At 42.6% G+C, this 18013-nt stretch overlaps 1 protein-coding gene across 1 annotated transcript in view; it reads left to right on the forward strand.

Annotated features, from left to right (window-relative positions):
* Positions 1-18013, forward strand: part of Kif6 (kinesin family member 6) — a 288300-nt gene that overhangs the window by 78446 nt on the left and 191841 nt on the right. The window lies entirely within an intron of this gene.

The raw sequence follows: 18013 nt of genomic DNA on the forward strand, positions 1-18013 counted from the left end.
TTGAATGACTGTTTTCTGCTGGGTGTCCACACTCTGGAATGCACTCTCCTTAGACATGAAAGTGATAAACCTAAATTCAGACCCTGAAAGCAGCGTGCTTTTCACATCTTATTATTTGAGTTTCGTTGATTTTTTTTAACTAATGTTTGTGTGTGTGTGTTTGTGTGTGTGTGGTACACATGCATGCGTGCTTATATGTGAGGCTGATAGTAGGTGTCTTCCTCAAGACATTCTGTAATAATATATCTTAAAATGCCACACACAGTCGACAGTTCTGATAAGCAGACATTTATTGTCTAGGGTTCGGGAGAGGGAGAGAGAGATAGAGACAATGGAAGAACATAGAAGAAGAGAGAAAGAAAGATGGAGGGAGGCACCTCAGGAGAGAAAAGTTGGAGAGGGGGAGAGAAACCGATGCACAGAGAAGAGAAGAGAGAAAGTCAGAGAGAGTGTGCTTGGGTTGGCAGGCTGTCTTTATCTGCGCACCTCCATGGCGGCTGCATGTGATAACATCATAGATTGCTGAGCAAGCAACCTAGATGCCGGCTGCCTATATGCTAACACATTCTCCACTTTATACCTTGAGGCAAGATCTTTTACCCCAAACCCAGAGCTCCGTGATTTAGCCAATTTGGATAGCTGTCTTGGTTCAGAGATACCTAGCTGTACCTTCTGAGTGCTCCGACTTTTGGCGGGCTGTCTATTACTGCCCAACAGCTTTTAGGGCATCAGGGGTCCGAACTTTGCTCCTCACACTTGTGAGACAAGCACGTTACCCATTACCCTGGTATTACAGTGGCAAAGCACCAAGGCAGCTTCTAAAAGAAAGCATTTCATTTGGGTCCCCTGGTTTCGGAGGGTTAGAGTCCATGATCATCGTGGTTGGGAGCATGGCAGCGGGAAGGTAGGCATGAGGCCAGAGCAGTTAGCTGAGTGCTCGCATCTTGAGACAACAATCATGGGCAGAGAAAAAGAGAGTTAAATCAGAATGACATGGGCTTTTGGAACCTCAGAGCCCAGTGGCACACCTCCAAGACTACACCTCCAAATCCTTCACAAACAGTTCCACCAGCTGGTGACTAAGCATTCACATATGAGCCATTTTCATTCAAACCACCACACCCCGCTGAGCCATCTCCACAACCACTTATTTTCTAACTAAATAGTTAGTACACTGACACCCTCATATAGAATGAATTTATGTGACATATGCCGTATATACTTAAGGACTTTTGATTTGATTTTTTTAACTGGATGAAAGTTCACAAAGGTTTTCATTTCAGAGTGGTTTTTTTTTTTTTTTTTCTGTTTTCTGTTTCATGTTTGTATTTAGTACTTTAATGTTTTGCCCATGAGGTCATCTGGGACATTCTTACTGTTTTTGATAATTGAAGCCTAAGGACTAAAGGCGGATTAAAAATTGGTGCTGGTAAACGAGGAAAGACTTAGGATGACTGTGCATATCTCTGTACATGGGTTTAATAACAGCAAGCCAGGAGATACAGCATGCACACAGGCCTCTATGGAAAGGAGAAGCAGTGGTGAGTGGCTGCGGAGGAGGTGAATGGCTGAGGGAAGAAGAGTAAGCGCTGCAGAGGGGGTGAGTGGCTGAGAGCAGAGCGACAGCTGCAGAGGAGGTGGCACAGGCCCATGCTGACTGTGCTCAAGGTTGACTCCGGACTAGAGGCCCTGTCTTAGCTCTTGCCATTGTTCTATCTTCAGTGTAGCTCACTGTGGGGCTGGGGAGTTAAATCAGTAGATAAAGCACTTGACATGCAAGTGTGAAGAATGGAATTTGATCCCAAGACCTGATGTAAAAGCTGGACAGGTATGAAGCTGTAACCCCAGCTCTGAGGAGGTGGAGACAGGACCCCAGAGCAATCTGTCTAGCTTCAGTAGCTGGAATTGGAGGACTTGCCAAGCAGGGGTTTAGCAAATGAAGGGGAGCGTGATTGAAGAATGCACTTGATGTCAGCTTTGGGCCGCTACACATTCCCTTGTGAACACTGATGTAAAAATACTCAATAAAATACCTAGAAACCGAATCCAAGAACACATCAAAAATATCATCCACCATGATCAAGTAAGCGTCATCCTAGAAATGGTTCGACATATGAAAATCTATCAATTAATCCATCATATAAATAAACTGAGATGTTTAAAAAAGATATGATTATCTGCACAATAAAGGAATTTTGGCGGTATCACCATCCCTGATTTCAAACTGTACTATAGAGCAATAATAATAAAAAGAAAGTGTGGCATTGGCATAAAAACAGACAGATTCATCAATGGAATGGAATCAAAGATCCAGAAGTAAATTCACACACCTATGGACAATTTTTTTAGTTGACTCCATATAGAATTTTGAAAAGTTTTAAGGAATGCCCTTTGTGAAATGTCCCTGCCATGTTTTCTTTCTCACAAATGCCAAGTCTTTGCTATGGTCCACTGGGGGATTTATCTACCAATTACTTCATAAAGGTCTAAAACCTGAAGCAACCCAATCCTAGTGTGTCCCTGCATTAATATTGTTTGATGTGATCATTTTTCCATGTTTGCTTTTGTTTTTTCCCTTTGATAAAAATCAATGGTCATGGTCGTGCTGTTCAGTAGATTTTGCATTATAGTAGACACTCTACAAACATTCTTAAAATTTTTACATTATTTATTTATTCATTTATGTGTGTGTATTTGTAAATGTGTGTGCACATGCTAAAACATACATATGAAGGCCAGAGGACACCGTGTGGGTCCTGGGAATCAAACTCAGGTTGCCAGTGTTGGCAGCCAGCTCCCTTACTCACCAGCCACCTACCCATGCACTATTTCCAGCTCTTAATGTGTTGGGGGAACCTGAGGTTGAATGGGGTTTTTTGTCTTGCTTACACAGCTTAGTGAGTGGCGGGCAGGCTCTGCCCACATCCCTGTGATTCAGAGGCATATGTCTCTTCATGCCATGTCATCACAACGCCATCACTCAGCTATTCCAAGCATGGATGTACTTCTGAATTATCTGAAAAGTATTCCAAGTATTTAGCACTTCCATTTATCTTTTGAATTCAGTTGAAAGCGACCACGTCTACATAAAACTATAAATGAAGTCTGTCAGTTCCTGAAAATTCCTTATTATTCAGTCTCCCGACACGTCTGTCTTAGATCACTAGCTCGCTGTCAAAATGTAATTTGTCATCATAGAACGAGCTTCCCATAATAAAAAGAACACACTAATCATTTTTTAAAGAAAAAAAGAAAAAAGAAAAGAAAAAGAAAGAAAAAAAGAAGTTCCTAGTTTCCTTTTTATTCAGACAGATCTAGAGGTTGCCATGGAAACAGAAAACATTTGCAAAACAAAGTTCCAGTATGTAGGACACAAGGTGGAGTGTGCTTTTCTTTCACAGCCAGCCTCTTAACAGAAAAGTTGTTAAAACTCGGCCTTCTCTAGTCAGAAGTCCTAACTGCTGCAATCCTACCAGTGTTTTGAATGATTCTTGATTATGTCCTGAGAGTAGTTTTCTTTTCTTTTTTTTTCTAGTTGGGTGGCTAGGCCAAAGAGTGTAAATGTTGTAAAAACTGGATCTTCAGTATAACTGCTGTGACTTGGTACATCTGGAGTCTCATAGTTAAGCTGTTCCTATCAATTAGGCAAATGTAATTGAAGAAGGCATGCCATACTTGCTGGTCAGGCCACCTCATTCCTTGCTAAGTCCATTGGCATTTTCCTGGACCAACCCCACCCCTTTTCCCCAGCATTCTCCACTCACACATGGCAGAGGGTCAAATTGAACCAAAGCATCTCACAGCACTTAGAAGCTGCAGTTTCAGGCTTAGTGGATTTGAAATGAACTTCACTAAGGTGGGCTGCAGTTTGGACCTGACTGCTCAAAAGGTCAGAAGAGTTGTGTGCTATGAGAATTCTGTGAGCCGGCCCAGCTCTACCGATTGGTGGGAAAAGAAGAAAAGCCTGTTATGGTTTGCATTTTTTGATGCTTTTTAGAGTTTTCAAAAATTCTTTATTTTAACAAAACATTTTATTTTGTGTGTATGTATGTGGGTGTGGTATATTATATGTGGAAGTCAGAGGCCAGCTAGCAAAGTTATTTCTCTCCTTCCATTGTGTGAGTGCTGGGTACTGAACTCTGCTCCCTGGGCTTGATGGTAAGCTCCTTCACCCATTGAACCGCACGTCACACAGTGTCACATAGATTCCGACAAGGTTTACATCTGTGAGCTCCAGACATTTTGGAAGAGGCTACTTTCCAAATACCTAGCCTACCAGCAAAGCTTATAGGCTGTATAAATTATTTTCCCAAGAGCTAGTAAAAGTCTTTATACCTAACTCTTTGCTTGAAATAAAAACCCAGATTTATGTACATGTGTGGGACCTCTATCATGAGCTGTGCGACCCAGGGAAGTGCAGAGACAGTTGGGAGAGTGCATGGGAGTGGGTTGAGGGAGTTTATGCCAGAGCTGTGGGAGAGGCTGCCTTTGGACCTGCCATTCAACAGCACCAGGGAAGAACACAGTGGATTTACTGTGTGGCTGTGCACATTAACGCCGTGCCATAGCCCAGATCTCCCTGTGTGGCCTGTGAATCAAATCAGAGGGTTTTAATTGCAACTGAGCCATTAGCAGATCAGTAACACAGCCTGGCGAGATCTTCTGTGAAAGCCTGGCTAGCTGCATGGAGCTTGAAAGGAAACTTCCTTTGAGATTTTAGAGCCCAGTCAGGGAGATGTAGTCTGACCCTGATCCTTTTACAATCGGAAGAACATTCCCTGAGTTTTGATTCCTAAGTGGCAGCTGGAAGTTTTAGCAAAAGACATGATAGCAATTCTATTCTTATCTAATCCCTCATGCACACATACCAAGAAGAAACCAAAGAGAACTTTGATTCTGAATACCTATTGTATACCAGACATGTCCTAAGAATTTGTATATGACTGGTATTAGAAATACACAGTGCAAATTGAATGGCGTTCTTAAAATATCTATTGTTTTTTAAGTTGTGTGTGTGCATAGTTATGTATATGTGAGTCCAGATGCCCATAGAAGCAGGCAGAAAGGGTCAGATCCCCTGGAGCTGGAGTTACAAGCAGCTGTGAGCTGCCCCATATGGACACTGGGAGGCAAACGCTAGTTTTCTGTAAGAGCTGAAGTGCTTGTAATTGCTGAGCCATCTCTCCAGCCCCTGAATAATGAGAGTATGATTTGACAGATTGTGTAATTTGAATTCTGCTCTCACATAGCCTAGCCTAATGATATCACACGAATTTTATACTGAGATCGACAGTGTCCATTAAAATAAGCCAAGTGGTATGGTGCAGGCATTCTCGAGTGTATTGATATGAACACGCTCATTGTTCCAAAAACACAATCTTCTAGATATAAAACTTGAGTTCCAGAGTTTGCTCTCGTCTTTAAAATTCTCATCTCTAATTAAAACTAGCAGAAAGAGGCCATCTTTTACCCTCTTTTCCTGTTACTGAAACTTGCTAACAACAGTAACAAGAAAAGGAAAAGAGAAAGGGGAAAAGCCATTTTTCAGTGCACCAAGGAAATAGCTAAAACCTCAAGCTGTGAGAGACCCTGCCAAATCCTATGAAACTTGAATTATGGTAAGCAAGGGTGCTAAGCATCAGCACATGTATCTTTCAACTTCAGGCAGGGTAGAGTTTCTCCTAAAGAAAGAGCCACAATTCTCAAACACAGATCCAACGATCCTCTGGTCAGGGTGATGAGGTCTGAGCAGGGAGGGAGCGTCCAGGCATGGAATATAGATATCCACACTACACCATGCGACATGGGGCCAAAGGGAAGCCTTAAATGCAGGCCATCTGAAGGTAGGTAGTCTAGGTCATGCCTAAAGAGCTGGCCTTTGCTGACTGGGATCAGAAAGGCAGTGATTTAAGGGGCTTTGTACAAGCTCTTCCAGACCCCTTACTGCAGACTGTTGGCAAAGTTTATGCTAGGACGTCCAGTGTGGATTAATGTATTCAACACACAATCCTAGTGTGACTATTTCCTTATTCATGCATGGACACTCAGAAGGGAAACAGGCTGAGGCCTTTGCTCGTGTTGTAGGAGTTGGTGCCTTTCTTGAAAAACTGATTCCATGGAGGAGCTAGGCATTTGTTTGCCATCTCAAACACATCCCCTACATTCAATATTTATTTATTTTTTTTAAAATAGCTTAAATTTATTGAGGAGTTGAAAGAAAATAATTGCAAGACCTAGCCACGAAAACTTGAACTTAGGGGAAAAGTGAACGAAAATAACGTGAAAGAGATGAACGCGCCATTAAAAAGCAGAAAAAAGAAAAGAGGGCGAGGGAGAGGGGTGCTTGAACACCACCAAGCTTTGCACTTGAGAGCCAAGTGTGCAGCACACAGCTGCTACTGAGCCAGCGAGACTTGTCTGTCAGAGTGAGGAGGAAGCCTGTCTGACTTACGGTCTGAAATCGTGCCGCCATTTACTAACTCTCCGTGGCAGCACAACTTGGTGTGTGTTTGTGGACATAAAGAGCATGTTTCATCGTCACAAAACAATAACTCATTATCTCCTTGTAAAATTCAAATGTAGCATGGCCTTTCAGTAAGGCAACAATGCTTGGTAGTGCTGTAAATGTCATCAGTGCCCCTGAGAGGATTCCGAGCAGTTTACAGTGTTACAACACAAACTCGTCTGGACAGCAGTCGCAGGGAAAAACGCTGTTCAGAAAGCAAGCCGAGCTCAAAAGGAGAAAGGTGCTATGGTTGGTAATTGAGCTGGGTTAATTGTTGCCATTGAAGACAAACGTAGCTCAGCTTCTTCAGGCAGACAGTTGGAAAACAAGGGCATATTTGGACATCTGGGGTTATATAGATTTTTGTTCAGAGAGCATGCTTACCCAGGAGCAGCGAGTTGTAGGTAGATGGTGTGGATAATGGTGTGCAGCATCTTGCATGACAACAAGGGTCATGTCTTGTCTGTAACTTCAAAACGTAACACAAAACTTTCTTCCTGCCCTTCAGTCCTGTCATGCTATCTGCGAGCTTATTAAACTTAGCTGAGTATGATAGTCAGGACCCAACCACGCTGCTGATCAAAACAGGGCATTGGAGGAAGGCCGTTTGTCTGCAAAGAGGATGGGCCCTCTGGGGAGTCTGTCAGGATATGGGTGCAACCCAGCCATGGCCACTTCTGGAAACCAGTGCAGCAGGTGAACAGCACTGGATGGAGACACTGGAAGGAGGTTTGTGGTTGTGAAAAGGAGAGAGACCAGGACATTTCTCCATTTGTCTTCACTGCTGGGCATCAGCTCCACAGGCGCTCATCAACTACTGCCTTTTTTCAGTTTACCGTAAGGCAGATAGATTCTATGAAAATGTTCACTTTAAAGGTGTGGACCAAGTGTTCTGAATGTTAGAGAAGTGTATTAAGCCTTTTAGTTTGTCGTTGTTGTTATTGTTGGAGGATATTTATTCCCGTTGTGGAGCCAGAGATCATGAACTGTAAAAACTTGTTTCTAGGTGTGGAGTGGCACAACCCTAGCACACACCTTTAATCTAAAAACTTTGTTTATTGTAAACATGGTGTGTCTGAGTCCTAGCACACACCCTTAATCCAAGAGCTCTCTGTATAAAGAATTAAATAAAGTTAACCCTAGGTCAAGAGGTGGAGCAAGAAACAAGTTGACTGGGAGTCAACCGAAAGAAGGGACATTAAGACAGAATGGAGAAGCAAAAGGAGCTTTTGACCTTTTCCTCAGGGGCGTGAGCTGAGTGGAAAGGCCTTTTTTCTTCTGGGATGTTGGCTGAGTCTGAAGGTCAGCTGGGTGCTTTTTCTGCCTCTCTGAACTCATAAATTTTCATCCCAGCATCTGGCTCCTGAGTCTTCTTTCATAAAATTGAAGATTGGGATATTCTTTCTTTAAAGCGACATATTATTACTATTATTATTTCAGATATGTATGTAGTCAGATTTGGATATTTTAAAGGCAGATTGGATTTTAAAGGCAAGAGGATAAAAATACCTGAATTTCAACAATGAAAAATGACTGTAGCAGGAAACCAAGATGAGTTACTCATTGTCCTTGCAAGCTACATCTAGTTGTAATTCTTCTGTAGTCACATTTTTAAAAGAAAAAAAAAAAACACGAGAGGACTTTTGAGGTTATATGTATGTCATTAGACAGAGAGCAAATACTGTACTTTCTGCCAGTAGACAGTATGCTGACAACTCGGCTTAGTAAGAAGGGCTGATAACTAGCCAGGAGGTCATTTAAAACTACTGTCATCTAGAACTAGAGTCATCTCAGTTGGAAATGTGCTTGCTGTGCAAGCACAGGATCTGAGTTCAAATCCTCCTCAGTCACATAAAATCTGGCCTCGTTGTACCCACAATCTCAGCTCGGGGGATGCAGAAGCAGAAATACCCTGGGGCTTGCTGGCCAGTGAGGCTAGCCAAATTAGTGGCATCTATTCAGTGAGAGACCCCGTCTCAGAAATGCTGTGGAGTGTAGTCAAGGAAGGCTTCCAGGATTAACTCTGGCCTCCCCAGTCAGGTGCACTGTGTGAATGCAAACTTGAATACACATGTGTACAATGCACACACACACACACACACACACACACACACAGAGTTTGTTTTTAATGGAAGGTACTGTGTTGATAAAATTTTCTCCCAGTTTGTCCTCCCTACCTCTATTTCCCCAACTCTGATTTTGACATAACTGTCATTGATTTTGGCTCGTCATATATGGAGAAACAACCCAGAGGGATACTGTCTTCTGACCTCTGACCTCCCACAGGGGAAATTGCCACAGAACCACCACAAATTCTGACATTAAGTTTTCCTAAAAGCGTTAAGCCACCCAATAGATTGTTGAGGATGTGAAAATCATATCTCTGTCAAGCTGATTCCCGACCTGTCAGGAGAGTGTAGAGTAGAGCACCGGGCTGCTCCAATCAGAGCGGAAATCGTGATTGTCAAGCCATCTCATATGTTGCGAAGTGCTCTCAAGTTTTTATTTTACTTTTAAATAAAATCGCTGCACCTAGTCTATTTCTCTCTTTCAAAAAGCTACCTGGAGAATGTGCTAGATAAGAGAACAACTGGGGAAATAATTTTCATTGCTTCTTCTGAAAGACAGGTATACTATAAAGAGAAAAGTCAGAATGGAAAATAAAAAAGTTTACGCTGATTAATTCCAATAGAGAGATATCCAGTTGGAAATATTTTTATACACTATGGTGATGGCTCGAAAGAAAATGCCCACCCTCCGCCCCATCGGCTCAGGTATTTGGGCACTTGGTCCTCAGTTGGCGGTGCCATTTGGGGAAGTTTAGGAGGCAGGGCCTTCTGGAGGAAGGAAGTCGCTAGGAACAGAGTTTGAGAGTATACAAGCTAGACCCATCTCCCTCTCTATGTCTCCCTTCCCCCCACCCACCTCCTCTGTGTTTTGTGCTTGTGGGTCAAAATATGAACTCTCCGCTTCCTGCTCCTGCCGCTCTGCCTGCTCCCTGCTGCATCCCCGCCGTGAGGGACTCTCCTCCCTCTGGATCCGTAAGCCAAAATAAGCTGCTGCTTCCACCAGCCCCCAGTGCCGCTCATGGTATCCGTCATGGTGTTTTATCACAGCACCAGAAGACTAACTGATACAGATGGATTCTGAAACACCACCAAACGGCGTGACAGTGTTTATCGATTCAAGGGCTAAGCCACTCCACCTGCTGTCTCAGGCACCTAATGTCATGATGCTCTAGTGCCTCGTGAGCATTGTGAGCTTCCTGATCCAGTCCTGTTCACGTGGGCGAACTAGACAGAAATTGTAGAGGTGACACTTCGTTAACAGTAAGGTTTTACCTGCAAAGTCTTGATAGCAGACACGTAGAGGGCACTCATGGGGGTGATGGTGTGTCCAGGCTTCATGTGAGAGCAAAGGAGCAGAGGAATGAATGAGTGAAGAAATGCCTTCCCGTTCTGGAAGGCACTGCAGCAATAACTGGAGCGCTGGACTCTGTCTTGTGTGGTTCTTAGTTACTTTGCTTTGGGCAGTTACGGGCAAACACACTAACAACACATTTAATCTAAAAGAGACCATCTAGTCTTAGTAGGGGAAATCCTTGCTGAGCTATTTCACTGCAAAATAGCAGAGTGAGTTAAGACCTAAACAAACAATAAAAGGTTTAGGTACACAGAAATGGAAAAAAAAAAAAAAGATGTTCTATAAACAATAAACAAACATTTTAAAAAATCTAGAAGTTTTTAAATGAGACACAAAAATGTTATTTGAGTCATTGATGGCTATGTTAACCATGATTACTTTTGAAGTGACTAAAATTAGATTAATATTACAAAAGTTGTAATATTATGTGAACACAAAAGGACACCTTTCCCTTAGCAGATTGCCGCTCCTCCTGGCAGCAGATCCTGGGTTTGGGAGCCTATAGAATGCAAGATTGCAGAATGCAGGGTGCTGGAGGCATCCACCTAGACTGCAGAGGAAAGTCAAGGATGCCAAGCAAGAGGAAGACCATTCTGGCTACCAACAAGGAGACCATAGAGGTGCTCATATTCTACCACCTGGCATCCCGGGTGAGCCTGGCTCGAAGCTACAGACATTTAACATTTGTCCTGCCTGTGTACTGCTCTTGCTTTTTTGCTCTGATCCTTCCTGAGTATTTTTCCAGTTCTCTCATTTTCAACAGGAATGTTTACTCTGTTTTAGTGCAAGCTGACACGGTGTTTAAAACGACATGTAGGAGTTTATCTATAAGGATTGTCTTGCATCTCAGGAAAGGCTTTAGACCTGAGTATGTGGGCGGTCTTGAAACTGTGGAGCCGTGGTTCTCAACCTGTAGGTCTCCACCCCTGCAGGGGTTACATATCAGATCTCCTGTGTATCAGATATTTATGTTACAATTCATAATAGTAGCAAAAATCACCGTTGTGAGGTAGCAACAAAAATAACTGCATGACTGGGGGTCACCACAACATGAGGACTATGTTATAGGGCCGTGTCACTAGGAAAGTTGAGAATCGCTGATCTGGAGCCTAAAGGCAGCCAGATATTTGGGATGGCCCAGCCCCAAGAATAAGCACTGACGCACTGCTGTAGAGAGTTGTGACAAGGCATTTCTGTTTGTATGCAGGAAAGTGAGTTCACTGTGATGGTGAGTCTTCATTGACAACCCAATCAGACTTAGAACCACCTAGATTAGGAAAGCATACTCTGGCATGCCTGTGAGGAAGGCCACCCTGAACGCGGACAGTTGCAGCCAATACTCTGGGGCCTGGATCAAGCAAAAGTGGGTGGGAGCAAGCCCTTGAGGCTAGCTTCAAGCCCCCTACCCCTTTTGTTTCTTGGTAGGTATGAAATGAGCAGCCTCTGCCACGTGCCCCTTTCTACCATGTTACTGCACATGTCTCAGACTCAAAGTCATATGTCCAGCTGCCCCTGGACTAAAGCTTCTGAAGCCATCAACCTAAATCATAATTCTTCCTTTTAAGTTATTTTCTCAAGTATCTGACACAGCAACACAGGTCTGATTTACACAAGCTATAAAGAGGAATGGAAGACATGTGGCAACATTTGATCCAAAGTAGTTGAAAATACCCACACCTGTTAGCCAGAGAGAGCAGAGGTCTTTATCAAATAAGGTAGCTCTCCTGCTCCTCGAGCTCCTACTTACTAATTGTTTGGATTAGGACATATATTTTTATTTGTAGAAAACACAAAATTGAAAAAATAAACTTATCAATTATAATGTTATAATCATAGATTATAATTATAATATGTAATAAATGACCTTATTATAAAAGTCAGAAAGTCACCAAACTGTGTGTGTGTATGTTTGTGTATTTGTGTATATGTGTATATTTATATGTATGTATATATTTGTGTGTGTTTGTGTATATGTGTGTGTTTCCAAAGCACAGGCAAGAGAATAGCACATGTAGCATAAAAATATTTCATGAGCTATTCATTGGCAATACTATATCTAGAGTGGTTTGGGTGTCCAGACACAGAGAGAGGAAGACATGTGATTGTTTGGGGAGACATTATGTTCAAAATACTGGCAAGCATGGGCTGAGGAGATGGCTCCCTAGTAACACGCTTACTGCACAAGTATCAAGTTGTGTTGAGTTGATCCTCTAGAGCTTGTGTCAAAAAGCAGGTCTGGAGGCCTGTGACTGCAGACCCAGTGCTGGGGACAGGCTAGTAAGTCTTGCCTAATTAGTGAACTTGAGAGACCAAAAGATAAATTAGCAGCTATTATTAAGACCTGAAGTAGGTGAGTGGAGAAGTCCAGTAATGCCCTGAGGGGAAAGACTGCCTTACTGCATTCTTTCCCCACCCACTAGAGATAACAGTTGCTAGGAAACTGGCCCATCCCCCTAGGGAGGGATACCAGGTCATTATGGTCTGGGGACCTTCCTATAGCCAATCAATTAAAAATGTAGCATTTTGACCAATAGATGCTTGCCAGGCAAGAATTGCTCCTGCCTTGGGCATGCTGGGATGGACCAGAATCTATATATCACCCAACTAACCTGGGCACAGCAGCTTCCACTGCTTTGGTGGTGGGTGTTGTGGGCCCAAGCTGCAGCTTGTAATTTACAATAAAAAGACCATCATGTGTTTTGCAACGGAGTTGATTCCTGTAGATCTTCTGGGGGCTTTGCGAACTGGTTGTAACAAACTCCAGGTTCAGTGAGGGACCCTGGCTCAGAAAATGGTAGTTACTTATTTCTTGCTGTGATAAAACACCACAACCAAGACAACTTCTAAAAGAAAGCATTTAAATGGGCATACAGTTTCAGAGGTCTAGAGTCTGTGATGGCAAAGCAAAGGCCTGGTGAGAGTTCACATTATGGTCTGTAAGCAGGAGGGAGAGAAAGACACTGGAAAGCAGAGAGAGAGAGAGAGAGAGAGAGAGAGAGAGAGAGAGACTGGGAATGGTTTAAGTCTTTTGAAACCTTGGTGCTTGCCCCAGTGACACATCTCTTTGAACAAGGCCACACCTCCTAATCCTTCCCAAACAGCTTCACCAACAGGGCACCAAGTATTCAAATATATGAGCCTTTGGGTACTGTTTTCATTCAAACTGCCACAAAGAACAATTAAGGGACGACATTCAATGTCGACCCTGTTCTGCCCAGTTCACGAACCCCAAAAGACCAGGAATAACTAGACTCTGCTGTAAATACATGAGGTTCTTTTTATTGTAAATTACAAGCTGCAGCTTGGGCCCACACACACCCACCACCAAAGCAGTGGAAGCCGAGCCCGCTGTGCCCAGGTTAGTTGGGTGATATATAGGTTCTGGTCCCTCCCAGCATGCCCAAGGCAGGGGCAATTCCTGCCTGGCAAGCATCTATTGGTCAAAATGCTACATTTTTAATTGATTGGCTATAGGAAGGTCCCCAGACCATAATGACCTGGTGTCCCTCCCTAGGGGGAATGGGCCAGTTTCCTAGCAACTGTTATCTCTAGTGGGTGGGAAAAGAATGCAGTAAGGCAGTCTTTCCCCTCAGGGCATTACTGGACTTCTCCACCCACCTACTTCAGGTCTTAATAATAGCTGCTAATTTATCTTTTGGTCTCTCAACCCCAACACACAAAGATCAACCGAAGTGCCAAGCCATACATCTTTTCCATTTTGATGTTCTGAGACACAGTCTCTCTCATTGACCTAGAGTTTACGGAGTAGCTTAGGTTGGGTGGCCAGTAAGCCCCAGGGATTTTCCTAGCTTCACCTCCTGAATTATTAGTGTGCTTTTACTATGCCCAGATTCTCATGTGGGTGCTGGGGGTAAAACTCAGGTCCTCTTGCTTACATGGTAGACCAGTTAATTTTAATTGTCAATTTGAAACAACCTAGAATTACCTGGGAAGAGAGCCTTAGTGAGGAATTATCTAGATCAGATTGCCCTGTGGGCATATCTATGTGAGGGCAGTGTGAGAACTGAGAGCGAGTGAGCAAGCAAGCAAGCAAGCGTGCATGCCTTAACGCCCCTCTGTTCTCGACTGGATGTGACTAGCTGCTACAGGCTCCTGACGTCGTAACTCCTCTAATGTATGGAAGCTGAAGAAACCTCTTTCTCCCTCTGTTGCATTTTGTCCAAGGTGTTTGTCAAAGTAAGAGAAATGAAACCAGAACACGTGACCAATACTTCCCCCACTGAGCCACCACCCCATGCCAGACATCTCCTCTACCAGACATGCCTCTTCCTCACCTCGTTTGCTCTTGGTTCACACACCTGGGTTCTTTTGTCTGACTAGATTACAAGTGCCCTGACACCCCCTTCCAGGTCTTCTTTTCCTTCATTCTCTGTGCCACCTAACGCAGCTATCTACAAAGACCGACAACAAAGTGCAAAAGCTCTCTTCGTGCAGATGATTAATCATCCTGAGAATTTTTCCAGAGGCACCAGCGATTGCCAAGAACACATTTGCTTAAAACATGTGCTCAGTTTTGAATTGAATCTGCCTAAATGGTGCCATCTGTTCTCAGGCAATTTCAGAAACATTCAAGTACAGTTTTTACCTTTAAAAGGACAAGGCATGCCCAGAGGCACAGAGACTTCCCTAACCAAACATGGAACAGACATGGGTACATCCAATGACACGGCACTACATAAAGAGCACACATGGGGGTCTAAGGACATTTTATCTAAGAGGGCACCAACAGCTGCATCATGTAGAAAGTATTTATGAAACAGAACTCAAGGCATGGGTCCCTACAGCATGTTACTGCGCTCAAATGCAGGCTCCATAACCCTTGTGAAAGGCCTAGGCTTCCTTGCTGCTTCAGCATTAGCAGCCTGGAAGGCAGAGGCTGCTGCTGAGATTCCTTTGTGGGATTACCTCGCTCCACCTGCTAATTGACTTTCAGTTCAGTTGGTAGAATTTACTGTCACATGGACATAACAGGAGAGTGAAACCTGTATTTAAGTTCTGCAAATAATTTCCAGCTGCTTCCAGAACACCTCAAGTCAGGTTCTATATTTGAGTTTGTGGTTTTTACATGCAGCAGGAGAAAGAGAGAAAGAGGAAGAGAGAACTGCCTAGATTTGAGTCTAGTTATGGTGGAAACAAGTGATGGGCCAAATTTTCAGCCTATTTAACTTGCTCACTGCATCGAAAGCTTCAAACTATTGCCAGCATTTTGACATCTGTGTATTTTGCTAGTTGGTGTAAATCAACCATGATGTGTATCAAGAATTTATATAGACAGAAAGAATTTCTGATTTAAAACACATCAACGTATGTTTCTCCATCTGTGTGTATATGTATCCACACTGAAATTCTTTGCTTCAGATCTGAATGGCCCTGAATTCATTCATATGACTGTTTGTCTTGAACATTCTGTTTTTTTTTTTTATTGATAGCACAATGCTGTTTACTTATTGCTTGCAGTTTTAGATCATATTAATTCTTTTCTTAGAGAAATATAACTTCCCCAAAGTATAGAGGAAAACAGGGCCAGTTCTTGATGTTTTCACGATTCAGAATAAAGATTTTTAGATAAAAGAAAGTACACTATTCAGTCCCTGAGAGAGTCCTTGTTTCTTCTAAAAACTTGAGAACCAGTCTCTCTCACCATTCTTGTATTCTAAACTCCTGTCCCTCCTATCCATTGCAATGACCCTCTGAGTTCTTCCTACAGCATGCAGGGGCATTTCTAGCCCCAAAGTTACAGCTTTTCCACATCCCTACCTCAAAACACTCCTAAAGGCCCAAGAACCAGTCAGGTTTACACACCAATTCTCCCACTTCTCAGGACCAATTTTCTATCTTAGTTGCTTTTCCTGTTGCTGTGATAAAGTACTCAGCTCAGAGAAGAAAGGGGTTACCAAAATCACAGTTCTAGGCTCAGTCCATTATGGCAGGGAATCATGCGAGCGGGAGCCTGAGGCAGCCATTCACATTTCGACCTCAATCAGGAAATGCAGGAGTGGAGGGGAATGCTTGCTGGTTGACGCTTGACTTTGTCTTACACAGTCCAGGATTCCCTGCCTAGAGAATGACCCTGCCCACAGCTGAGATGGCTTTTCCCACATGATTCCCTAGGTGTAGGTGACTCTAGAGTCTGTCAAGTTGATAATCAACAGTATCGCAAGCCTGTCACAGCTAAAGCATGAGTCCTTTGTTGGCCTTTCTCTTCCATCCTTCCAGAAGACCACCGCTATCATTGATGCTCTGTAGCCTTCTGGACTATAATTTCTTATTTTAATGACGTAAGTTCAAAAGTTACGGATGCATATATAGTTGAGAATGCCAATATTATGTTCAGATAAAGTCCATCACAGCATTTATATCATTCTTTCTAACTTTATTTTTTTCTCAGCCACCTATTTTACAAATGTATTATCATTTATGACAATCTTTTCCTAGTCTCTTTTCTCCTTTGTCACAGGTGTCTATTTAGGCTGTACATCTGGCACCAATTTTTTGTTATCTTAAAGACATTGAAACTGCTGTTCTACTTTATGTATCTCCTGGTACACCTTCTCATGACTTCTCCCTAGGAAATAGATATAGTGTTTTATCACTCTCATGGGGATTTTGCATTTGCAGTATTGTGACATATTGCTAAATTTCTTTTTAAACTATTATTAATTTGTATTCCCATCAGCAGTATATGAAAATTTTTATATCCTTATGACTCAACCAGAACTTGTTTTCTTCATTTTGGTAATTTGTAGCCTGACGGGCTTGGAATAATTTTTCTTTATATTTCTAAGATCTACAGTAATTATTTTAACTTTGAGCAGTTTTTCAAATGCTCATTAATTATTTTTCTTTTTCTTTGAGCTATCTCGTCATCTCCCTTTCTCATTTTTTCTGAGGTTTTTTTGTTGTTGTTGATATTTTAAAACAACAATTACTACTTTAGAGGGATTACAGTATGCTCATTTTTATCTTGATGTCAAAATTGTGTTGTTATATTTATATACATCTAGTCCATTCTGGTGTTTCCTTATTATTTATTTTATGTATATGAACACTCTGTTTTCATGCACACCAGAAGAAGAAATCAGACTCCATTGCAGATGGTTGTGGGCCACCATGTAGGTGCTGGGAATTGAACTCAGGACCTCTGGAAGAGCAGACAATGCTCTTAACCTCTGAGCCATCTCTCCAGCCCTGGTTTTTATTTATAGACACAATATGAAAGCCATCCTCATTGTGTGTGTGTGTGTGTGTGTGTGTGTGTACGTGCACAAGCATGTGAATTTATGGTGAATGCATGTGTGTATGTGGGTATGCACATATATATGCAGGTGTGTTCACCTATGTGTGCATGTGTGAAAAGCAGAGGTCACCATCAGTGTCTTTCTCCGTAACGATTCTTATATAGTAATTCTTTATAACTTCATTGTCTTTGTTGCCATTTTGAATAATTATGTTTCCTGATAAATTCTTGTTGGGCTATTCGGACTTAACTGATTTCACATTTTGATCCTAGTAAACTTTTTTACTCGTGTGTGTGTGTGTGTGTGTGTGTGTGTGTGTGTGTGTGTGCACATTCATCTGTGAGTGTGGGAACAGTATGGAGGTCAGGAGACTACCTCAAGCCTTGACACTTACAGGATGTTTTTAGCGCCAGGGCACACCCCAGGCTCGCCAGCACATGACCTTCTAGGGTGCTCTTCTCCCATTCAGCCTCAGGAACAATGGGACGACAGACATGCTCTGCCATACCTGGATTTATGTGGGCTTCGGGATTCAGACTCGGGTCCTTATGCTTGTGTCTTCATTGAGCTATTTCTTCAACCTGGATTTTTTATTCCTATGAATTTGGTTGCAGATACACGTGCATTTTCTAGATAAATCTCCCTAGTTTCCATTCAGAATGGCATGCTCATTCCCTCTTTTCCTATGACTGTGCCCTTCATTTCTAGCTGTCTTGAATGTAGCTGTGATATTGGGCCTCTTTGCTGTGGGTTGGTTAGCAATTGAGATAATGAAGTGTCATAATACACACATTTTTATGTGTTTCTTTCTGTGTTGTGTGTTTCT

The sequence above is a fragment of the Psammomys obesus genome, unplaced genomic scaffold, assembly GCF_907164565.1.
Source record: "Psammomys obesus unplaced genomic scaffold, mPsaObe1.curated_primary_1811, whole genome shotgun sequence".
NCBI lineage: Eukaryota > Metazoa > Chordata > Mammalia > Rodentia > Muridae > Psammomys > Psammomys obesus.